The following is a 20546-nucleotide window of genomic DNA, read 5'->3' on the forward strand; positions in this document are numbered from 1 at the left end:
GTTAAAAACAAGCACACAATAAATGTTAGTACATGTTCCTCTTCACACACTGGGTGGCAGCAGGATAATGCATAAAACCTAAACATGCAGAATGCTGAAAACAGAACAGTAATATAGCATGAAATGAATGTGAAGACCGAGGGCAAGATTCTCAAAACTTTAACGCTGTCTCTAAACTGTTTTCCTGCGGTTTAGTCTGTACGCATTTTAGCGGTGGATTATAAAAACGGATTATCTCTGTCTTTAGCGAGGTTTATAGCAGTCTCCGACAATGACTTGCAAATGTGCTCTTTAACATTGAAATGAGCCCTCCAGTGGAATCTTAAAAATTGCCAAGGCATTTTTGAAGCATGGTGTCGATTTTGGTGACAAAAAAGTGACTGGTCTGGGGGTGCCATTTCAGTGCCAGCACTTGTGTTTTGACTGTGGCTAGTGAAAATAAAATGTGTATCTATATTTTTAGTGGAGGGTAGTAAAATCACGCTTTTTCTGAGTTTTTGAGAGAGACAGGCATGTTTCATGCGCTCTTGTTAAAAGCCAACGTTTCTTCTTTAGCGTGTATATGATACCCTTGTCTTGTGCGTTTCTGGCTGTGGGTCTTGATTAAATTTTACATTAAAAACAAATTACAAGATTTACCTGAATTATAGTAGTTTTGGGGAGAGAAAGGCATGTTTTATGTGCAATTGAAAAAAAGTCGACGTTGAGAGTGGAATGGCATCGGGACAGGGGTGGGGGGGAGAGGGTTGTGGTTGTGGCACGTGGATCTTCTTAGCAGCTCTGACTGACTGACACTCGCTTTCTCATTTTTCTGTGAACATTTGCTGAGAAAGACAGATAATTGTGATGGTTTCATCGGTTACCTGGCACCCCCTTACTAACATCTAATCAGTAATACAAAACAAAGGATGTTGCAGACAATTAGCGATTGGTTTTGGTGGGACAGGCTCTGGTTGCCCAACAATTTCACCTGGTCTGACCTGGCTGATGATGATGACTTTGTCGCGGCTAAACCCTCCCAACTCTACATCACAGTCCTATATGCTTTCCTCTATGTAATCATCAAACATGTATTTGAAAGATTTGTTTCAACCTCCATAACCATGGGCATAAAGAACAAGGTATGAATGAAAGCACCGCCTAACCCACTCCTAGAGAGGTTTTTCAACTCAGCATGTAAACATCCATCCCAGTTGGAGATCTATGGCTTAGCTAAGAAATGTAACCTGACCGCAATCCAGGTGGAAAGGTGGTTTAGGAAACGGAGAAACCAAGAGAGACTGATTTTACTAAAGAAATTCCAGGAATCCTGTTGGCGGTTCACCTTCTACCTCTCGACGCTTATCAATGGAGTGGCAGTCCTCTATGATAAACCCTGGTCTTAAAAGATCAGACAGGTGTGGGACGGTTACCCGAAACAGTCTTTGCTGACGTCGCAGTACTAGTATTATGTGTTGGAGCTCAGCTTCTGTTGGTCCCTGTTGTTCAGTGTCGCCTCTGATGTCAGGAGAAAGGATTTTAAGATCCAGCTTGTCCACCATTTTTCCACCATCTTCCTGGTCAGCTTCTCCTGGTGTGTAAATTATGTCCGTGTGGGGACCCTCACGCTCCTTGTTCACGATGTCTCTGACTTTTTGCTAGAGGCAGCTAAAATGTGTAACTATGCCTGCTGGAAGCTAAAGAAGAACATAAGCAGTGCCTCTGCTGGATCAGACCAGAGGTCCATCATGCCCAGCAGTCCGCTCACACGGTGGCCCATCAGCAGCTCAGATTATTTTATTGTATTATATTACACTGTTTTTTTGTTATTCATTTTGTATTTTTCCTTTTTTGTTTTACTTTCCTATAATGATTTGTATTTCATCTCCCTCCTTTCCTTGTGTTTTTAAGTTTGTAACCGTAATTTTTTTAATATTGTAAGTTAATATGTATTGTTCTGTTTTGTATTTCCCAGAAATTGTAATTTTAATTTGTTCATCGCTTTGAAATACGATTAAGCGATTAATCAAAACAATTATTAAACTTGAAACTTGATCTATATCCTTCTATCCCCTTTTCCTTCAGGAAATTATCTAATCCCTTCTTGAACCCCAAAACCGTACTCTGTCCTATCACACCCTCTGGAAGCGCATTCCAGGAGTCCACCACCCTTTCGGTGAAGAAGAACTTCCTAGCATTGGTTCTGAATCTGTCCCCTCTTAATTTTTCCAAATGCCCTCTTGTTCTTGTAGTTTTTGAACATTTGAAGAATCTGTCCCTCTCCACTTTCTCCATGCCCTTCATGATCTTGTAAGTCTCTATCATGTCCCCTCTAAGTCTCCGCTTTTCTAGGGAAAAGAGCCCCAGTTTCTCTAATCTTTCAGCATATGAGAGGTTTTCCATACCTTTTATCAATCGTGTCGCTCTTTTCTGAACCCTCTTGAGTATCGCCATATCCATCGCCCGATACAACGGCAGGATAACTTCTTGCATTCTGATTGTAATACCCTTCTTGATAGTACCCAGCATCCTATTCGCCTTCTTAGGGTAGTTGTAATTGGAGTGTTGACATTCCAAGCTTCTTGAGCAGGATTTCCTCTTGCCAGGATGGCTCGTGATACGTTTAGCAAGATGTACCACACAAGGCCTCTGTGTGTGTGGCTCTGCCGTACCTGCTGGGCTCAGAAACAAGCTTAAGTACCGTATTTTTGCGGATATAACGCGCGCGTTATACGTGATTTTACGTACCGCGCATACCCCTCGCGCGTTATATGCCTGAGCGCGGTATAGAAAAGTTTTTAAACATAGTTCCCACCCCGCCCGACGCCCGATTCACCCCCCCAGCAGGACCGCTCGCACCCCCACCCCAAACGACCGCTCGCACGCGCTCCCACCCGCACCCGCATCCACGATCGGAGCAAGAGGGAGCCCAAGCCCTCTTGCCCGGCCGACTCCCCGACGTCCGATACATCCCCCCCCGGCAGGACCACTCGCACCCCCACCCCGAAGGACCGCCGACTTCCCGACAATATCGGGCCAGGAGGGAGCCCAAACCCTCCTGGCCACGGCGACCCCCTACCCCCACCCCGCACTACATTACGGGCAGGAGGGATCCCAGGTTCCTGCCCTCGACGCAAACCCCCCTCCCTCCAACGACCGCCCCCCCCAAGAACCTCCGCCCGTCCCCCAGCCGACCCGCGACCCCCCTGGCCGACCCCCACGACACCCCCACCCGCCTTCCCCGTACCTTTGTGTAGTTGGGCCAGAAGGGAGCCCCAACCCCCCTGGCCACGGCGACCCCCCAACCCCACCCCGCACTACATTACGGGCAGGAGGGATCCCAGGCCCTCCTGCCCTCGACGCAAACCCCCCTCCCTCCAACGACCGCCCCCCCCCAAGAACCTCCGACCGCCCCCCCAGCCGACCCGCGACCCCCCTGGCCGACCCCCCCACCCCCCTTCCCCGTACCTTTGGAAGTTGGCCGGACAGACGGGAGCCAAACCCGCCTGTCCGGCAGGCAGCCAACGAAGAAATGAGGCCGGATTGGCCCATCCGTCCTAAAGCTCCGCCTACTGGTGGGGCCTAAGGCGCGTGGGCCAATCAGAATAGGCCCTGGAGCCTTAGGTCCCACCTGGGGGCGCGGCCTGAGACACATGGTCGGGTTTGGCCCATGTGCCTCAGGCCGCGCCCCCAGGTGGGACCTAAGGCTCCAGGGCCTATTCTGATTGGCCCACGCGCCTTAGGCCCCACCAGTAGGCGGAGCTTTAGGACGGATGGGCCAATCCGGCCTCATTCCTTCGTTGGCTGCCTGCCGGACAGGCGGGTTTGTCTCCCGTCTGTCCGGCCAACTTCCAAAGGTACGGGGAAGGGGGGTGGGGGGGTCGTGGGGGTCGGCCAGGGGGGGCGCGGGGCGGCTGGGGGACGGGCGGAGGTTCTTGGGGGGGGGCGGTCGTTGGGGGGAGGGGGTTTGCGTCGAGGGCAGGAGGGTCTGGGATCCCTCCTGCCCGTAATGTAGTGCGGGGTGGGGTTAGGGGGTCGCCGTGGCCAGGAGGGTTTGGGCTCCCTTCTGGCCCAACTACACAAAGGTACGGGGAAGGCGGGTGGGGGTGTCGTGGGGGTCGGCCAGGGGGGTCGCGGGTCGGCTGGGGGACGGGCGGAGGTTCTTGGGGGGGGGCGGTCGTTGGGGGGAGGGGGTTTGCGTCGAGGGCAGGAGGGCCTGGGATCCCTCCTGCCCGTAATGTAGTGCGGGGTGGGGTTAGGGGGTCGCCGTGGCCAGGAGGGTTTGGGCTCCCTCCTGGCCCGATATTGTTGGGGAGTCGGCGGTCCTTCGGGGTGAGGGTGCGAGTGGTCCTGCCGGGGGGGGGGGGATGTATCGGACGTCGGGGGGGGGGGGGCATCAGGCTTTCAGGATGGGGACAGACCTTCAAGGGGGGACAGGACTTCAAGGGGGGACAGTGCACGGAAAGTCAGGGGGGGTGAACGGAGAGTCGGGACAGCGCACGGAAAGTCAGGGCAGTGCACGGAAGTCAGGGGGGGTGAACGGAGAGTCGGGACAGCGCACGGAAAGTCAGGGCGGGCGAAAGGAGCGTCGGGCATCATGCGCGTTATATGCCTGAGCGCGGTATAGAAAAGTTTTGGTACATATCATCGTGATTTCTGCGCGCTATACCCCTGTGCGCGTTTTACACAGGTGCGCGTTATATCCGCGAAAATACGGTAGTCCTGGTATGTGCCAAAAAATAGGATGTTTATATGAAAAACTGATCACAGCCTAACTTGAAAAAGATTTTTGTGGAAAGAATTCCAGTCTCGTCTGCACATCCCAGTTGCAGCTAGTCACTAGTTAGCACTTTTACTGGTTCAGCCATATCCAGGACAGTGCCCTATGAGTGTTTCGATGTGGATCACACTTGGGATCTTCACTGCTTACTGTGCTTAGAATAGTTCTACCACTTGTGGTCACCACCTCCTAATCTACTCAAGTCTGGTTATTTCCATTGCTTACTCTGATGTTTGAAGTGTCCGTTACCTGGGATTAATGCTTCTGACCACATGTGCTGATGATGTGGCCTTTGCCAATATAGCTCACTTCTCCTCAGTATTGTCTGCCACTTATCCCTGTATTCCCCTCAAACTCTGTGTTGGGATCAGTGGGGCCTGCAGCCAGGGCACAATCCCCTGAGAATGGTTTTAATATGATCCTTCTATGAAGTAAATCTCGTGGTTGGGGAAAAATGAGAGGACAAAAATATGTAGCAGACATGAATACTTAAAAAAAGACGCTGCCATTAGTGGATAACTGTTTTATGAATCCTTTCCTCGACCCACACATGGAGTGCCATTCTGTTAACTTCTAAACTTGTGCCAGCCTCATCACAAAGTTCACACAAGTTTGAACTTAAGTGCTGCTTCTTTAACCTGACCAGCCCTTTTTCTACTGAAAACAATTCCTTAAAACCACCTAAAAAGGTGGCAGAGTTCATCTTGTTTGCTAAAGTAATTTTTTATTGTTTTGTACATTTTTGAGACACAAAGCTGTGGTTTGTTTTTGTGTGAGAATAACCTTTGTTGTGCCTTCTTGTAACCTATAGATGCCAAAGGCTTAAGTCAAAGGTATTTATGCCATCACATACCATAGGTAACAATTTTCTTTGTAGATGCTAGGAAAGCTTATTCATTTTCAAGTATTCTTCCAGTTATATTGTATGTAAAAGACATTACCTGCAAAATGCAACTGTATGATTTCACTTTTTTTTTTTTTTATACTAATAAAACAAGGTCTTTGCTTTGGGAACTACACTACTGGATATAAACTTGAGAATAAAATGCCATAATATGATTTTATTGTTAACTACTTGAGATCTGCGCATAATAAAACTAAGAGAAATTAAAAAAAAAGAAAAAAGTCGACATTGCTTCTCCCCCTCCTCTCCCTTCCATTTGTCCAAGAGTGCAAAAGGAGAGTTTGGGTTTTGTTTTGTTTATTTAATGGCATTTTTCTGCGCATGTGCCCATCAGCAATGGGCACATGCAAATGTAGGAAATCTTCGCTGCAGTCCGCCGATCTTATTTGCCATGTGCAATTTTTTTTTTTAACCTTTTCCTATCGTGTGTCCCGGATGACGGGACATTCCCAAAAAATGTCGTTGCCATCGTACACCTTCTACCTATCATTTGTCCCATCTATTGGGCCATTGTGTTTACAATAGCCGTAAATGATAACTGTGAATAATACTTGCTAAAATAATTACGATTGGAACCAGCGTAACGTAAAATTTATTACGATAGGAAAAGGTTAAAGAATGTCTCAGGTTTTTAGATCGGTATCAAAACAGCTGTGGTAGCAGACCGTCGCTTTTTAACAGGGGTTTTTTTAAATCCTGGCCTGAGAGATATCTGTAATGGTAATAAGTAACTGACTCAAAAGCTGCTTTATTTGTTTCTTTGATTTCTTATCTGATGGAACATGTTTAGGGAGAGATCTTACTTTTGTTTTGCTAGTACTAGTTAATTGTCGTGTTTGGTTCATTGTGCAGCTAGTAGTTAACTATTCTTCTGAGTTATGTGCTTTCAAAGCTCTCTGAGGTTTATTGCTTGTATTTTATTTTTCTTGAATGCCTCTATTCCTCAAAATCTGTCAGCATAGTCTGTTTTAGCTGGGTGGGAGAAAGCAACGGCAAATTTTTCAAGTACCTTTCTTATTTCTAATCTTAATGTATATTTTCTGTAAACCGCTTAGAACCTAACGGATGTAGCGGTATATAAGAAATAAATTACATTACATTACATTACAAAGTCCTACACTGAGTACTTGATTTGACAGCCAGGAATTCCTAGAGGCTACTGGAAAATATTTGGTGTCATCTATAGCTTCTTTTTCCTCATGTCCTTATCACAAATGACATGCAGAAGAATTCAAAGATTTGTGCATGCCTGACAGGGTTTAGAGGGGGTGGGGTACCTGAAGAAATACAATGCTGCAAGAGGAGGAAATTATTTTGAAACATATGTTCGGTTATTTTATTTAGAAACTCATTTGCATCCTGCAAAACTGATTAAAAACCAACATCTGCAATAAACAATACAATATAAAAACCAACAAAGGACATTAACACAATAACATAGCAATTGATGGCAAAGACTAGCATGGTCCATCCAGTCTGCCCAGAAAACACTCCCACCTCCGTGTACACTTTTTCTTTTTTTTTCCCCTCCTTTTCTTTGTGCGAGTTATTGATGTGTTACTTTGAGTAGGAATATTCATTCGTCCTCAAGCCCACTCATGGTCAAAAGCCACCTACCACATAGGCAGTGGAACACTTTTTTGTTTCGGGGTCCGAAAGCTCTGCCCTAGAACCCACCCAATCTTTGCCCCATACACTGCCTAAGCTTGGCCCCAGATCCTGCTCCCATAATATTACTAATTGTAATACAATTTTTTCCTTTCATTTTTCATATTCAGTGGTACCTTGGTTTACGAGCATAATTCGTTCCAGAAGCATGCTCATAATTCAAAGTACTCGTATATCAAAGCACATGTCCCCATAGGCCACAATGTAAGCTGAAACAATTCGTTCCACAACCAAGGTTTATTATGGTGGCCCAGGGTGGGTACCTGCCTGTGGGTGCTGCAGCCCTTGTAGCGTGGTGGCTTCCTTTCCCTGGGTCCCCGTACGGCTCTCCTCCCTCTTCGGCTGATGCCTTTTCCATTCACCAGCGCTTCCCGGCTTCTGATTCAAGCTGGCCGCCATCCTTCTGACGCATGTGCAGGACCTCTGAACTCCCCCGTCAAGCCAGCGCCGCTCCAACAACACGCGCACCACATACAAGCACGCAGGACGTTCTGCGAGCTTGTACGTGGTGCGCATGTTGTTGGAGTGGCGCCGGCTTGAAGGGGGAGTTCAGAGGTCCTGCGCATGCGTCTGGAGGATGGCCGGCTTGAAATCGGAAGCCGGGAGGCGCTGGTGAATGGAAAAGGCATCGGCCGAAGAGGGAGGAAAGCCGCACGGGGACATTCATTTTGCAAAACGAAATGCTGAGTGTTTTGCTCGTCTTGCAAAACACTCGCAAACCGGGTTACTGTATATATATTTTTTCATTCATTTTATATATACAGAGTACACACACACATCTAAATAATAGTAAATATTGAAGGACTGAGGCCAGTACAGGGCAGACTTGCACGGTCTGTGTCTGTATATGGCCTTTTGGTTGAGGATGGGCTGGGGAGGGCTTCAATGGCTGGGAGGGTGTAGATGAGCTGGAGTGAGCTTTGACGGAGACTTCAATAGATGGAACACAAGCACAGTACCGGGTAGAGCTTTGGATTCTTGCCTAGAAATAGCTAAGAAGAAAAAATAAATAAAAAGTTAAATTGAATCAGATTGGGCAGACTGGATGGACCATTCGGGTCTTTATCCGCCGTCATCTATGTTACTATGTAGTCTTATTAACAACACATAATGGTTAACCATAGAATTAAACTACACAAAGCACACTGTATGCTTCTCAACATTCATTCCTACCAGAACACCTGGTCTTGGTCACACATGCAGAACACAGATAACCCCCATGCAAATACAGAATCACAAACTAAAAGTACTAATATATACAAATGAAACCCTAAGAAGCAAGACTGCATGCACTACAACCCCAGAGAAATAGAAACAAATACATTTTTTCCTGAGCAATGCAAATTATAGACAGCAGCTGTAAATTCTCAAAACTGACACATTTCAATTACTAAACTGAAAATAAAATCATTTCCTCTACCTTTGTTGTCTGGTGATTTTATTTTTCTAACTATCTTTTCCCAGTCTGTGGCTGCAGTTCCTTCTGTCTATGCTCTTAACTGTGTATCCAGGGCCGCCTTATCCATTTGCTGTTTTTCTGTCCTCCTTTACTTTCTACCCTACATCCATCTTTAGCATTAACTTTTAACATTCAGCTTTACAGTGCAATAGGCGAGACATTCTAGACAGGGTTATTTCTCTTTAGCTGCATGGTTGCAGAATGAATCCACTCTGGATCTTTCACTCTGCTTCTATAGTACTTCACAGGGTTGTTTAGTTTACTCTACAGTTTTTTCTTTCTGCATGCATGGATGCAGTTGTGTATGTTCTGCTCTCCCCATTTTATTGTTTTAATTCGATGTAATTTCATCCCCTTTTTGAGTAAATTAGTGCTTGGAGCAATTTTTAAAGCTCTGCCTGCTTGAGAATTCACAGACTTCAGGCTGCAGCTGACGGGCCGATCCCTCTGGGTACCTGTTGGACAGCCTGCATAGTTTTCTCTGAAGCTCAGGGCTGTTAATCAAGGGTCAAGCGCACGCTGTTAGGCGCCCTTAGGAGGCTCAGCGGTGTCTCGCAGGGTGCCGGCTGAGTCATTGCAACTCCGTCTGTTGTGGTGCACATATATGATGGTCTGCAAGGGTTCCCTGCTTCTTCAAAACTGCAAATTTGGCCTGGAAACTTGCTGGAATGGAGTCCTTGTGGATTGTTGCCAGGATTGTGCAATTTTAACACTTTTAGAGCGTTTTTGCACCATGTGCCGTGTGACACATCCGGGGGGACCGCAGTGTCCAGCTTGGCCTCTCCCCTGCAGAAACGGGGATCAAATGTTCAGCTAGCCTGGCAGGGCGACCTTCATGGTCCTTTAGTGCTCAGTACGGCTGATAATTCCATCCCTGTGCAGCCTCAGAAAAGCTCAGTTTCGCCACCTTAAAATGACCTATGCTCCAGGAGCTGGACACCTTTTCAATATTTTTGAAATTTTTGTACTCTGGATTTTGGACCACTGTTTTTTCTTCCTGCACAGTCCCAATCCACCTACACAGTGTTTCTCAGTGGCTTTACTCCTTTGGACACATCCTAGATTCACCTTGCCACTATGCTTACATTGCCTGACCCTGATCCTGATCTGACTTAGTCATCTCGCAGGGATAATCGAAGGTTTGACGATGGAAAGACAGGTATAAGTACCCAAAAGGTATCCAAAGTGACCAGATAATCACTACACAGGGACAAGACCCCTCTCCCCCCTGTGTTCAACGACCCCATTGCACCCCCACAAAGTTCAGAATAAAAATATGCATACCTGCCTCCGGAACATCAGCACCTAATACAGGAAAACCTAGTAGAGCTGCACAGAGGTCTCTTAAATATTCTGGGGGATGGGCTAGTGAACCATAGAGAGGAGGACCCAGGCCCATAAGCCACTCTAACCACTACATTCATGGGTGAAAATGTGAGTATGTTAATTAAATGCTTCTCTAAGATAAAAATATAAGCTGAGGATGAACCCCCCCCTTCTTTTTCATTGACCCTGTGAACTTGATTAAATGGGTTAATATTTTTCCATAAACTCAGCAGCAGATGAATCCAGATGAATGGGTTAATTCCATCCACCAGAGATAGAGATACAAAGTACTGGATTGTGACTGTGTACATTTAGGATCTGTGGCGTAGTAAGGGGTGGGGCTGCCTGCACCTGTCCTCTCCGGCCCCTGCTCCTTCCCCACCCCCCTTCTCTTCCCCCTGTACCTCTTTAAGGTTTCTGGCGCAAGCAGCAACCTCAACCTGCTGCTCACGCCAGCAGTGGCTCTTCCTCTGACGTTACTCCCTGGACCTGCACCTTGGAAGTGGCATCAGAGGAAGAGCCAGTGTTGGTACAAGCAGCAGACTGGGGTTGCTGCTTGTGCTGGGAATGTTAGAGGTATGGGGGAAGGGAGGGGGTGCAAAAGGAGCAAATGGGGGTGGGGGGCAGAGATGAGGGCAGGGGAGGGGTGTCACTGCTCTGGGCGCCCTCACCTTCCCTACGCCACTGCTTAGGATGGCATGCTCCTTAGTTCTTCAGTATATGTCTCCTGCAAGCGAGTGGATGGCTCCTCTCATGCTCCTGAATTCTTCTGTCTGTTAAGCTCCCATTGTAGCTTTCTTAACCTTGGTTGAGCCAAGAGGTTAGGCAACTGGATTCCTAGTACAGTATACCTGGTGGTGCCAGGTTGCTACCCCACCTTTGCTCCTGTATTCCCTGTTTCTTTTGGTCCTCACCAGCCCCATCCTCAACCCCCCCCTTCAAAAAAAAAAAGCCTTGGATAACTGGAGAGGTGAACCCACACTCTACCACCCATACATCGCAGGCAGAAAAAACTTTTGCTAATGTAAACACAGCGAGGTGAAAAAATAACCAATCGAACAAAAAAATTAACGCTCTTGTCCTGGATAGTCACTCGAAACCATGAAATCAACAGACCGACGATCGTTTCGTGGCAAAAGCCACTGCTTCAAAGAAGAACAAAGTAACTGTTCAATGGAGAGGCTATCCTAAAAAAATAGAAAATACTCACTTGAATTGCGTGCACACAAATAACCCAGCGATAGTAAAGTTAAATAACTCCTATTCGCTGTTCGACGTTTTCCTCCTCTGCATATGAGCACAAAGGTGCTGTGCCGAGTTGTGACGTTAAAAACTGTAGGGGGACCAATCAAAACCAACCGGCCTCAGACAGGTCTGCCCGGCCGTACACTAGCCAATCAAAGCATGGAAAAAAGTTAAAGGGTTTTATGAATGGGTCCTTGTCAGGCTGCAAGCAATGGAGAATTGCAAAACATGTAACAATCCCTAATAAAAATAAAACCAATCAATATGGGAATTAAGTTACTTGGGATGAAGTGTATTTAATTCCAAGCGGGCAAATGGAACAAATGCCTCACAGCACTCATCTCCAATTCCCCCCCTACCAAATGTTCAGGAAGACAATCAAAACCTACCTTTTTGATAAATTCCTCTAACTTCTCCCCCCCTCTTCCTTGCCTCCTCCTCGGACCTTGACTTACCTCAGTCTCTCGACTCTTCCAATTCTGTCTGCCACCAAACGGCTTAACAAAATGGATCACCCTATCCAACTAATCACCCCTTCTTCTTTACCCCCCTTACTTAATGCCTCTGCTCGGCTTTATCGAACGCCGCAGTATATATCACCGCTGTATGTAACACTACTGTATGAACTCCGCTATATATATGCAACTTACAACAAATGTAACTTCTCTGCAATAGTAACCGACCTGAAAAATAACTTCACCGCAAATGTAGCGTCGCCAAAAATGTAAATGTAGTTATGCCAAAAAAAAATGTGTATCTTCGCTGTAATGTACAGTCTCTTCATCTGTTAACCGCATAGAACTTCCATGGTAATGCGGTATACAAAAAATAAAGTTATTATTATTATTATTAATATAAAAAAATCCAGTATTGCTCTCTTTGCTGCAGTCTTAGCCGTCTGTCATACTCGTACATTGCCTGTTGGATAGTTCGTCCACGCACAGTGCAGTGCTTGGCTTTTAGTTGTGTGGCAGCCATGAGATCAGAATCATGGATGTTCCATTGCAAGATTGCAGCATTGAAGAACGACGTGCAGTAGTGCCCTTTGGGCAGAGGGAGTGAAACCTGGTGAAAATTCACCATCCGATATTGCTTACAAATGGGGAAAGTGTTTCTGATATCACAGTGGGTGATCTGGCATCCAGTGATCATTGCAAGGTGTGTCTGCGAAATGCTGCTCTTAAATTATTATTCATCCTCATTCTTCCCTAGAGACTCTCATCACTCATAGAAAGTTTAGTGCACATGACCTGACTTGCAAGATTGCTCTGTATGTTCAGATTTCACCTAAAGTTTAACAGTATTCCATCTCACCAGAACTTATTTAAAAGTATTTTATTCAGGAACATCATTTTTTTTTCTCTCTCTCATTCACATTGCACGTAAAGACACATTCAGTGTGGGGTTTTGCACTTGATTTCGAGAAGATGGGGAAAATTTAAATGCCACTGCAAACTTCAGCAAAGAAAGCCTGTGGATGTACTGGAAATGTTCCCTATTGCTATGGAAAAGTGGTTGCTTAAGACTTTATAGCTGAGGAAACACCTGCTTCGTTGGCATAACGATGACAGAATAGCCACCCAAGAGAACCTAGTCTCAGGCCTTCTGTTCTGTTTTTCCTAATTATGGCACAGTACAGACTGCTAAGAAGCTGCAGATAAATATGAGAACCTGTGGGTAGTCCGTAGGCAGCTGAGAACAGTCTGTAGTTGGCTCCATGTGACTGCAGAATGGCTTTGAGATTTTGCAGCTTAGATAACTACATAGTAACATGCATAGTAGATGACGGCAGATAAAGACCCGAATAGTCCATCCAGTCTACCCAACCTGATTCAATTTAAATTTTTTTTTAATTTTTTCTTCTTAGCTATTTCTGGGCAAGAATCCAAAGCTCTACCCAGTACTGTGCTTGGGTTCCAACTGCCGAAATCTCCGTTAAAACCTACTCCAGTCCATCTACACCCTCCCATCCATTGAAGCCCTCCGCAGCCCATCCTTCACCAAACGGCCATATACAGACACAGACTGAGCAAGTTTGCCCAGAACTGGCCTTAGTTCAATTTTTAATATTATTTTCTGATTCTGGAAGAAACAACAGGTATTGAAAGAGTTGAGGTGTGGCCACAAGCAACTTTGAGTACAAGTAGAGCAGAGACCTCAAGATGTTTGATGGCACATGTGACTGTGTATTGGGGAAGGGTACTTTTAACATTTTCTGATAGCAGCATATGCAGACTGAAGAAGAAACAAAGTAATAAAAAAATAAAGAGCACTCTGACTTTATTTCTAGCATAAAGCTGGCTCTAATATTACGAGTAGGTTAAGTAGAATGCCAGAATTTGAGGATAGGTTTTATGAGAAAAACATTGCACCGATGCAGCCAATGTACAGGAGAAACCCTTGAGCAGGATGGCTGGTGGAGGTCTTTGAAGTCTGCCACTGACTAGAAGTCTGCTGTCATTGCTCACTGCATTGCCTATTCAGTGCCAATCCTGCGAGCATGGTGACTGGCACTTCCAGTTGCTGATACTCGTACACAGGAAATGCAGGCCTGCAATTGAACTTTCTTGTGGTGCTACTGCAGACCACTGACGGAAATGACTGTAGAATTCCCTCCACACCGTTGAACTAAGATGAGGAGAGGTGCTGGTGGCAGACAGTCGCATAGTAAAGGGGGGGAGGGGGTGGACCGCCCAGGCACCGTCTTCACAGGGGCACCAGCACCTCTCCTCCTCTCCACCCCCCTTGTACCTCCTCTGCTGCTCACACTGGCCTTGGTTCCCTTCTGACTTCACTTCCTGGCGTAATGGTTGTTTTCTTTATATACAGCAGTGGTCTCAAACTCGCGGCCCGGGGGCCACATGCCGCCCGCCAGGTACTATTTTGAGGCCCTTGGTATGTTACCATTGTTCTGGAACATTGCCCGCCTCACTGCTGTAACCTCATGCAAGCGCTTTCCTGCATCTGTACGCGATTGTGAGGTAGAGTGGATAATTTCAGCTATACTGTACACAGCTGAAAGCAGTGCAACATGCAAAAAGTGAAAAACTATCTAAACTTCACTTTCTGCATGTTGCACTGCTTTCAACTGTGTATAGCTGAAATTATCAGAAGCAATTAAGGAAAGATTTATTAACTATAACGAGTTTTATCTCATGCAAAGTTGTCATTTCTTTAATAAGACATTAACTATTATTTCTGCGGCCCTACACGTACCTACAAATCCAAAATGTGGCCCTGCAAAGGGTTTGAGTTTGAGACCGCTGATATACAGTATACACTTCTCCCTCATCATTCGCGGGGGATACGGGCAGAGCCGGACCGCGAATGCTGAAAAACCGCGATTATCCGGCTCTGACCCACCCTCACCTCCCTGTCGCCTTCCCGGCCTTACCTGGTGGTATAGAGGGCTTTCAGGGCAGGAGCAATCTTCCTACGCTCCTGCCCCGTGCAGATCGCCATCAGGAAATGGCTGTAGGGAGTTCCCGACGTAGTCTCGAGAGACTATGGGAACTCCCAGCAGCCATTTCCTCATGGCGATCTGCACGGGGCAGGAGCGTAGGAAGATCGCTCCTGCCCCGAAAGCCCTCTAGACCACCAGGTAAGGCCGGGAAGGCGGCAGGGAGGAAAAAAGATGGATTTTTTAACATTAAGACTGTTTTTTTTATTTTCCCCCTCCCCAGAAAAAATCACGATTATATGAAACCACGAGTGCAGGAACCACAAATGGGGAGGGGGAAGTGTACTGATATTTGTAAACATTTGCTTATTTCTGATCTGAAGAAAAAGGGTCACCTTCAAAAGCTCATCATAAAATGCATTGAGTTAGTCCAATAAAAAAGGGTATTACCGAAAACCCACCTTTTTAATATAGCCTTCCATCCTTAATCCTACTCCTCTGCCCTCCAACTAACATGGTCACCACACCATTTCACTCGGGATTAAATCTGAAAAGAATTTACCAAATGTAGCACCATCCATCAAGGAGGAATGAGCGCACCACCCTCCATACCCTCAATGTGGTGGCCACCAACTGGCCAACTCAGGCTCCTATGCAGTCATGGAACTGCCAGTGCACTACTTTAATCACTAGCACTGCCAGCAGGCTATGAAAGATTAGGTAGATGGAGGGGGTAGGAAATATAGTGAACCGTGGCAGCGGTAGGTGTCTGTATCCTTATACACGTCTCCCTCCGAGTTCACGGTTTCAGCATTCGCGGTTTCGATTATTCATGGTTTTTATCTTGCTGGTTCTCCCCCCCCCCTCCCCAATTACGTCAGCTTGCATAGAGAAATCACTGATTCCAAGCGTTTATAGAAAACTAGCTGATTCCCAGCTCTTTCTTCACCGTTTTTTGCCTCTCCTTCAAGAACAGGCCAGGTCTCCCACCATGTTGTTCGCGGTTTCACCATATTCACGATGGTTTTTAATAGAAAACAGCAAATAACATATGAAAAAGTTATTCGCAGTTTTTCTGTATTCGCAGGTCTGTTAATCCCCTATCACAACAAATATGGAAGGAGAAGTGTACACTGCAATGGCTGATGTAACTTCCTTTATCGGTATAGCAGGGATTGAAGAGACCGTAAGAGACTGGAGCTGGCAAGTCTGCTGGCAGTGCTCTGCTTGAATCGCTAGCACTGCTGGCAGGCTATAAAAGGTTAGCTAGAGGGAGGGAGGGGATTATAGTCGACTGTGGCAGGTGGTGGGGCAAAGCCAAGGAAACAAGGGGCGTTAATGTACATTAAATTTTTGATGTGCGTTATTTTTTTAACACGTTAATCTCATTATTACTGCATTAAATGTGCAGCCCTAGTATGGTTTGGTTTTTCTTCTACTAATATTTGCCGCTGTTTTGGTTCCCGTATCCTTCCTACGTTTGGGCTGGAGGGTGCACTTCGCTGGCTGCTAAGTGCGGGGGAGGGGGGCTATGTTGGCTCCGAGTTAGGCTTGCTTCAGTTACAGACTGGCTGTTTCAAACTGCCTCCCTCGCCCTGTCCCCTTCAAAGAACTCTGTCAGGCGGCTGCACTTGAATTTCAATTTCTACGTTGGTGGATGTTGTCTGCTCTCAGGGGTGAGTGAGTGCTCCGTGGAGGGATGCTTTATAGAGATTCCCCGGTACCAGTCTGGAACCGTGTCTCAGTTCCCATATACAGAACTCTGAAGCTCGGTTCTGTCCAAATCTAGAAACTCCTGACAGGTGTACATTGCAGGGAAGGCTCGTTTTCAGCGGGTGGCTGCTGCACTGGTTTTTCCTGTGCTGCTGGTTCAAGACTTCTCACATTTCAGTGAGTACTCATTTCTTTGTTTTGTCCTACAACCTCAGCTTGGCAGTTGATCTCTCCAATAGGGATGCATTCTTTGGCCACTGCTTTCGGTTTTTGGGCGGCATGTGGGTCTCCTTGGAGTGGTCAGGCCACCCAGCTGTGAGGACACTACACAGCACTTCCTGTTTCTGACTTTGGTTGTTGGCATGTACATTTCCAGCTTCGGTTTCTGATCAGCATGCTCCTCTTCTGCTTCAGTGCGTTGCACCTTATGCCTGTTCGTCTTGGTTCCATCTCTGAATAAACGCAATTAATGGACCAGCTTCCCTTCTGGAGGGAGAGCATGGAGCCTCCTAATTGTTTGGGCTTGGCTCCTTCTATTGTTCAGCCCTCTTTTAGGATGTAGAGCGAGGCACCTCTAGCCTATCTGGCTCATCTAGGGTCCAGTTACGTCTGTACAGGTCTGTATATGGCACCTCCTGCATAATTGAGGCAACTTTATTTAGGGGTCTGCATGGGGAGCCTCCTGCCCTTTCAGCACAGCTCCATCTATGGCTCAGCTCTGTTTCTGTATATAGAGCAGGGTTCTTTCAGCCAGTTTGTCTTGGTTCCTTTCATGGTTCTCCACAATCTCTGCAGTTAAAGAGTAGGACTCTACATCTCTCCATCCCTTGTGCATATCAGCCTGGTTTTAATCCAAATTTCGATGATTTTATATTGGTACAGCACAGGATATAGGGACTCCTGACATAGGTATAGAATGCCGAAACACGATCTGTGTTGGGTTCCTAGTACATCTACTCTTCTGGATTTTGCTTTTATCATGCAGGCCCACACTAATAGTACCTACATTAAAATGGCAGCTAGGGTGGTAAAAATTCCATGTTAGGTGACTGATGTGGGAGTATGCAGGATCTGGGTGTGACTTGGGCAAGCGAAACAGTGGCTGGCTGCAACAGATAGTGCACGAGTCTTTACTGCATGCTAGCTAAATAGACTGTCAATAGCACAGCTGTAGTTGCCACCATCTCAAAATGGCCACCCTAACCCTTAGCAGTAGTTTTCTAGTACTACTGCTAGAGGTCATTCTTATTTCTTCTTATTATGGAAGTGTGCCTCTAGAGGGCATTTTGTATTTCAGCTGAGGGGAAAAGGTAATCCCCTCCCTTCCAGTGTCACTGACTACCAATGCTGACCTCAAGTAGGACTTTTGAGGAGGAGCGGTTGCACCCATGGGAGTGTGGTTAAACCCAGGGTTAGTTGAAGCATAAGAAAGGATGGGTTATCATGGTTGTTAAAACTTTACTTTAAAAATAGACAGAAAAGTTTCCTTGGTCACAAAATACAAATGTTTCCAGACTTGGCACGGGAGACGCAAAGGCGCCGCCGTGAATTTCTTCTTTTGAAACCTGGGGTTTTATCCTTGGGGGCGACTTTTTATTTGAGACATCCGTGTAAATGTATTGTGTGTTACCGTACTCTCAAATATGTGTTTTTTGAACCATCCCAATTGACAAACTTTGTGGCAATGTCTCGTCTGAATGTAACAACCTTTGAACCCTAATTTGATTATTGATGACCTCATTTCAGTGCTATAGCTTTCAGTTTTTTATGTATTATTATTAATTTCTTCTATTTTTCGCCAATTTTCTCTGACTCTTGGATCCTAAGTTGAGGACTTGAGCATAAATAGTAAAATTTGTTAATTTGTGAATTATATTTACTGTATAATTGATATCTATTCTATTATTGCTTTCTGTACAAGTGTAATACTTGAAATTTAAATTGAAAATTCAATAAAAGATTTAAGCATAGAAAGGATGGGTTATATGTATTTTGGGGAAGAGGAGAGAATCTAAGGCTGCAACTCTGTTGAGGATGGGCATGTGTGTGGTTGGCTGTACTTTCAGAACAGCTGTCTTTGTTTTCTTATGCGGTGGGACCACACTGCTCCTCTTATCAAGCCGCGCTAGCGGTTTAACGCACGCTAAACCGCCGGCCGCGCTAGCCGCTACCGCCTCGTCTTGAGCAGGCGGTAGTTTTTGGCCAGCGCAGGGGTTAACGCGTGATGAAAAGTCGCGCGCGTTAGCCCCGCTAACGCGGCTTGATAAAAGGAGCCCACAGTGTCTGATTGCACAAGTTCTTCCATGCTATTTGGCACTGAATATAATGTGGCGGTTGTGCACTGTCTTACCGAGTGGTAAATGCAGGGCCGATTTAGGTCCTCCTCACCCACCCGTATTTACCATGCAGGCTTTGCACTTTACCACATTAAATTTTTGCTTTAAATATTCAAGAAGTGCAAAACCTATTTAGTAAAATAACTCTTCCTTTAAGAGCCTATTAGTGAGCTCTAGGTAAGAGAGTGAACTACAGTTTTTTGGGGTTGTTTTTTTTTTTTTAAACAATGAGTAACTCAGATTAGATGATAAAATGCACCCTTCAGCTATTTCTTTTTTTAATTTAAGAAAATTTATAAACCGCAGTCTTTCAATTCTAGGCAGTAAACAGTATCAAAACATATAAAATGAAACACACACAAAATAAAACACAGATTGACAACATATACAATACTTCTAAAGTGCTATAATACTTGTTTCAGAAATCAATAAGCTTTCTACAATTTTCTGATCTGCAATTGAAATGTCACATTCCTCATTCCAAAAACAGGCTCCTTCAACCTGATCCAAGTCAACTCTGTCTGTATCCACTAGGTACTTTCTCATTGGAATTCTGCTGGTACTTATCTTTATTATGCTTACCTTCTTTTAGATGTATTCATATTGGACTAAGAACATTCTAACCTTGATTGAAAACCATTGTATAATAACTTAACCTGTTACTTTTGTGAATTAATGGTTGGTTGTACATCTTAAATGCAAATATTGTACAGTGAAAACTAACTTTTATTATAATCCATGATGATGACTTTTCAGCTCTGGTTCCTCAAGAGCTGCTAATATGTGTTGCCTGGATATTATGTGGATATCCCTAACAAATTGTCAGATGCATTTGCATGCTATTACTAGAGCTAGGTTAACTTTCAAATTTAGTTATTTTGCAAAGAGCTTTCACAAAGTATCAATGACATATTTCATAATGTTCAGCCATGGCTGAATTTGATCCGAGTAGTCAAAGCTGGTCGTAATAGTGTCACCATCAAATATCCAGGTAGCCAACTTTTAAAAATAACTTTCACTAAAACCACCATATAGTTAATCTCCTTTTTATAATGTGAATGCTTGAAAAGAGGAGACAGAGAGGGGACATGATCGAAACATTCAAAATACTGAAGGGGATAGACTTAGTAGATAAGGACAGGTTGTTCACCCTCTCCAAGGTAGAGAGAACGAGAGGGAAGTCTCTAAAATTGAAAGGGGATAGATTCCATACAAATGTAAGGAAGTTCTTCTTCACCCAGAGAGTGATAGAAAACTGGAATGCTCTTCTGGAGTCTGACATAGGGGAAAACACCCTCCAGGGATTCAAGACTGGAACGTACGCAGGTGAGGCTTGACTCATTTAGGGCATTGGTCTTTGACCTGGGGGCCGCTGCATGAGCGGACTGTTGGACACGATGGACCACTGGTCTGACCCAGTAGCGGCAATTCTTATGTTCTTAATATAGGGTAAAAAAAGCCTCAAACTCATGATAACATTTTATGCTTTCAGCTATCAGTTCACGGACTATTAAAAATAATTTTGTTAGATTTTTATTTGGTATTTATCTATCTATACATATCGGTGCTTAGGGCTAGATTCACTAACCTGCCCGAATTGGAACAATCAGTTTCTGATTTGGGCAGGTCCGACGGATTCAAAAATCAGTCATATTTAAATGGGGACGATCGGAGGAACGCCCCCATTTGCGAGCAGGGATCCAAATGTGCGATCCCCGCTCATGCGCAGACCCTGA

At 45.4% G+C, this 20546-nt stretch overlaps 1 protein-coding gene and 1 pseudogene across 11 annotated transcripts in view; both read left to right on the forward strand.

Annotated features, from left to right (window-relative positions):
- The window catches only part of ERC1 (ELKS/RAB6-interacting/CAST family member 1), a 509833-nt gene that overhangs the window by 25044 nt on the left and 464243 nt on the right, over positions 1-20546 (forward strand). The gene's annotated exons all lie outside the window — the stretch shown is intronic.
- LOC117363377 lies at positions 909-5161 on the forward strand (annotated as a pseudogene).

The sequence above is a fragment of the Geotrypetes seraphini genome, chromosome 7 (assembly GCF_902459505.1).
Source record: "Geotrypetes seraphini chromosome 7, aGeoSer1.1, whole genome shotgun sequence".
Lineage (NCBI taxonomy): Eukaryota > Metazoa > Chordata > Amphibia > Gymnophiona > Dermophiidae > Geotrypetes > Geotrypetes seraphini.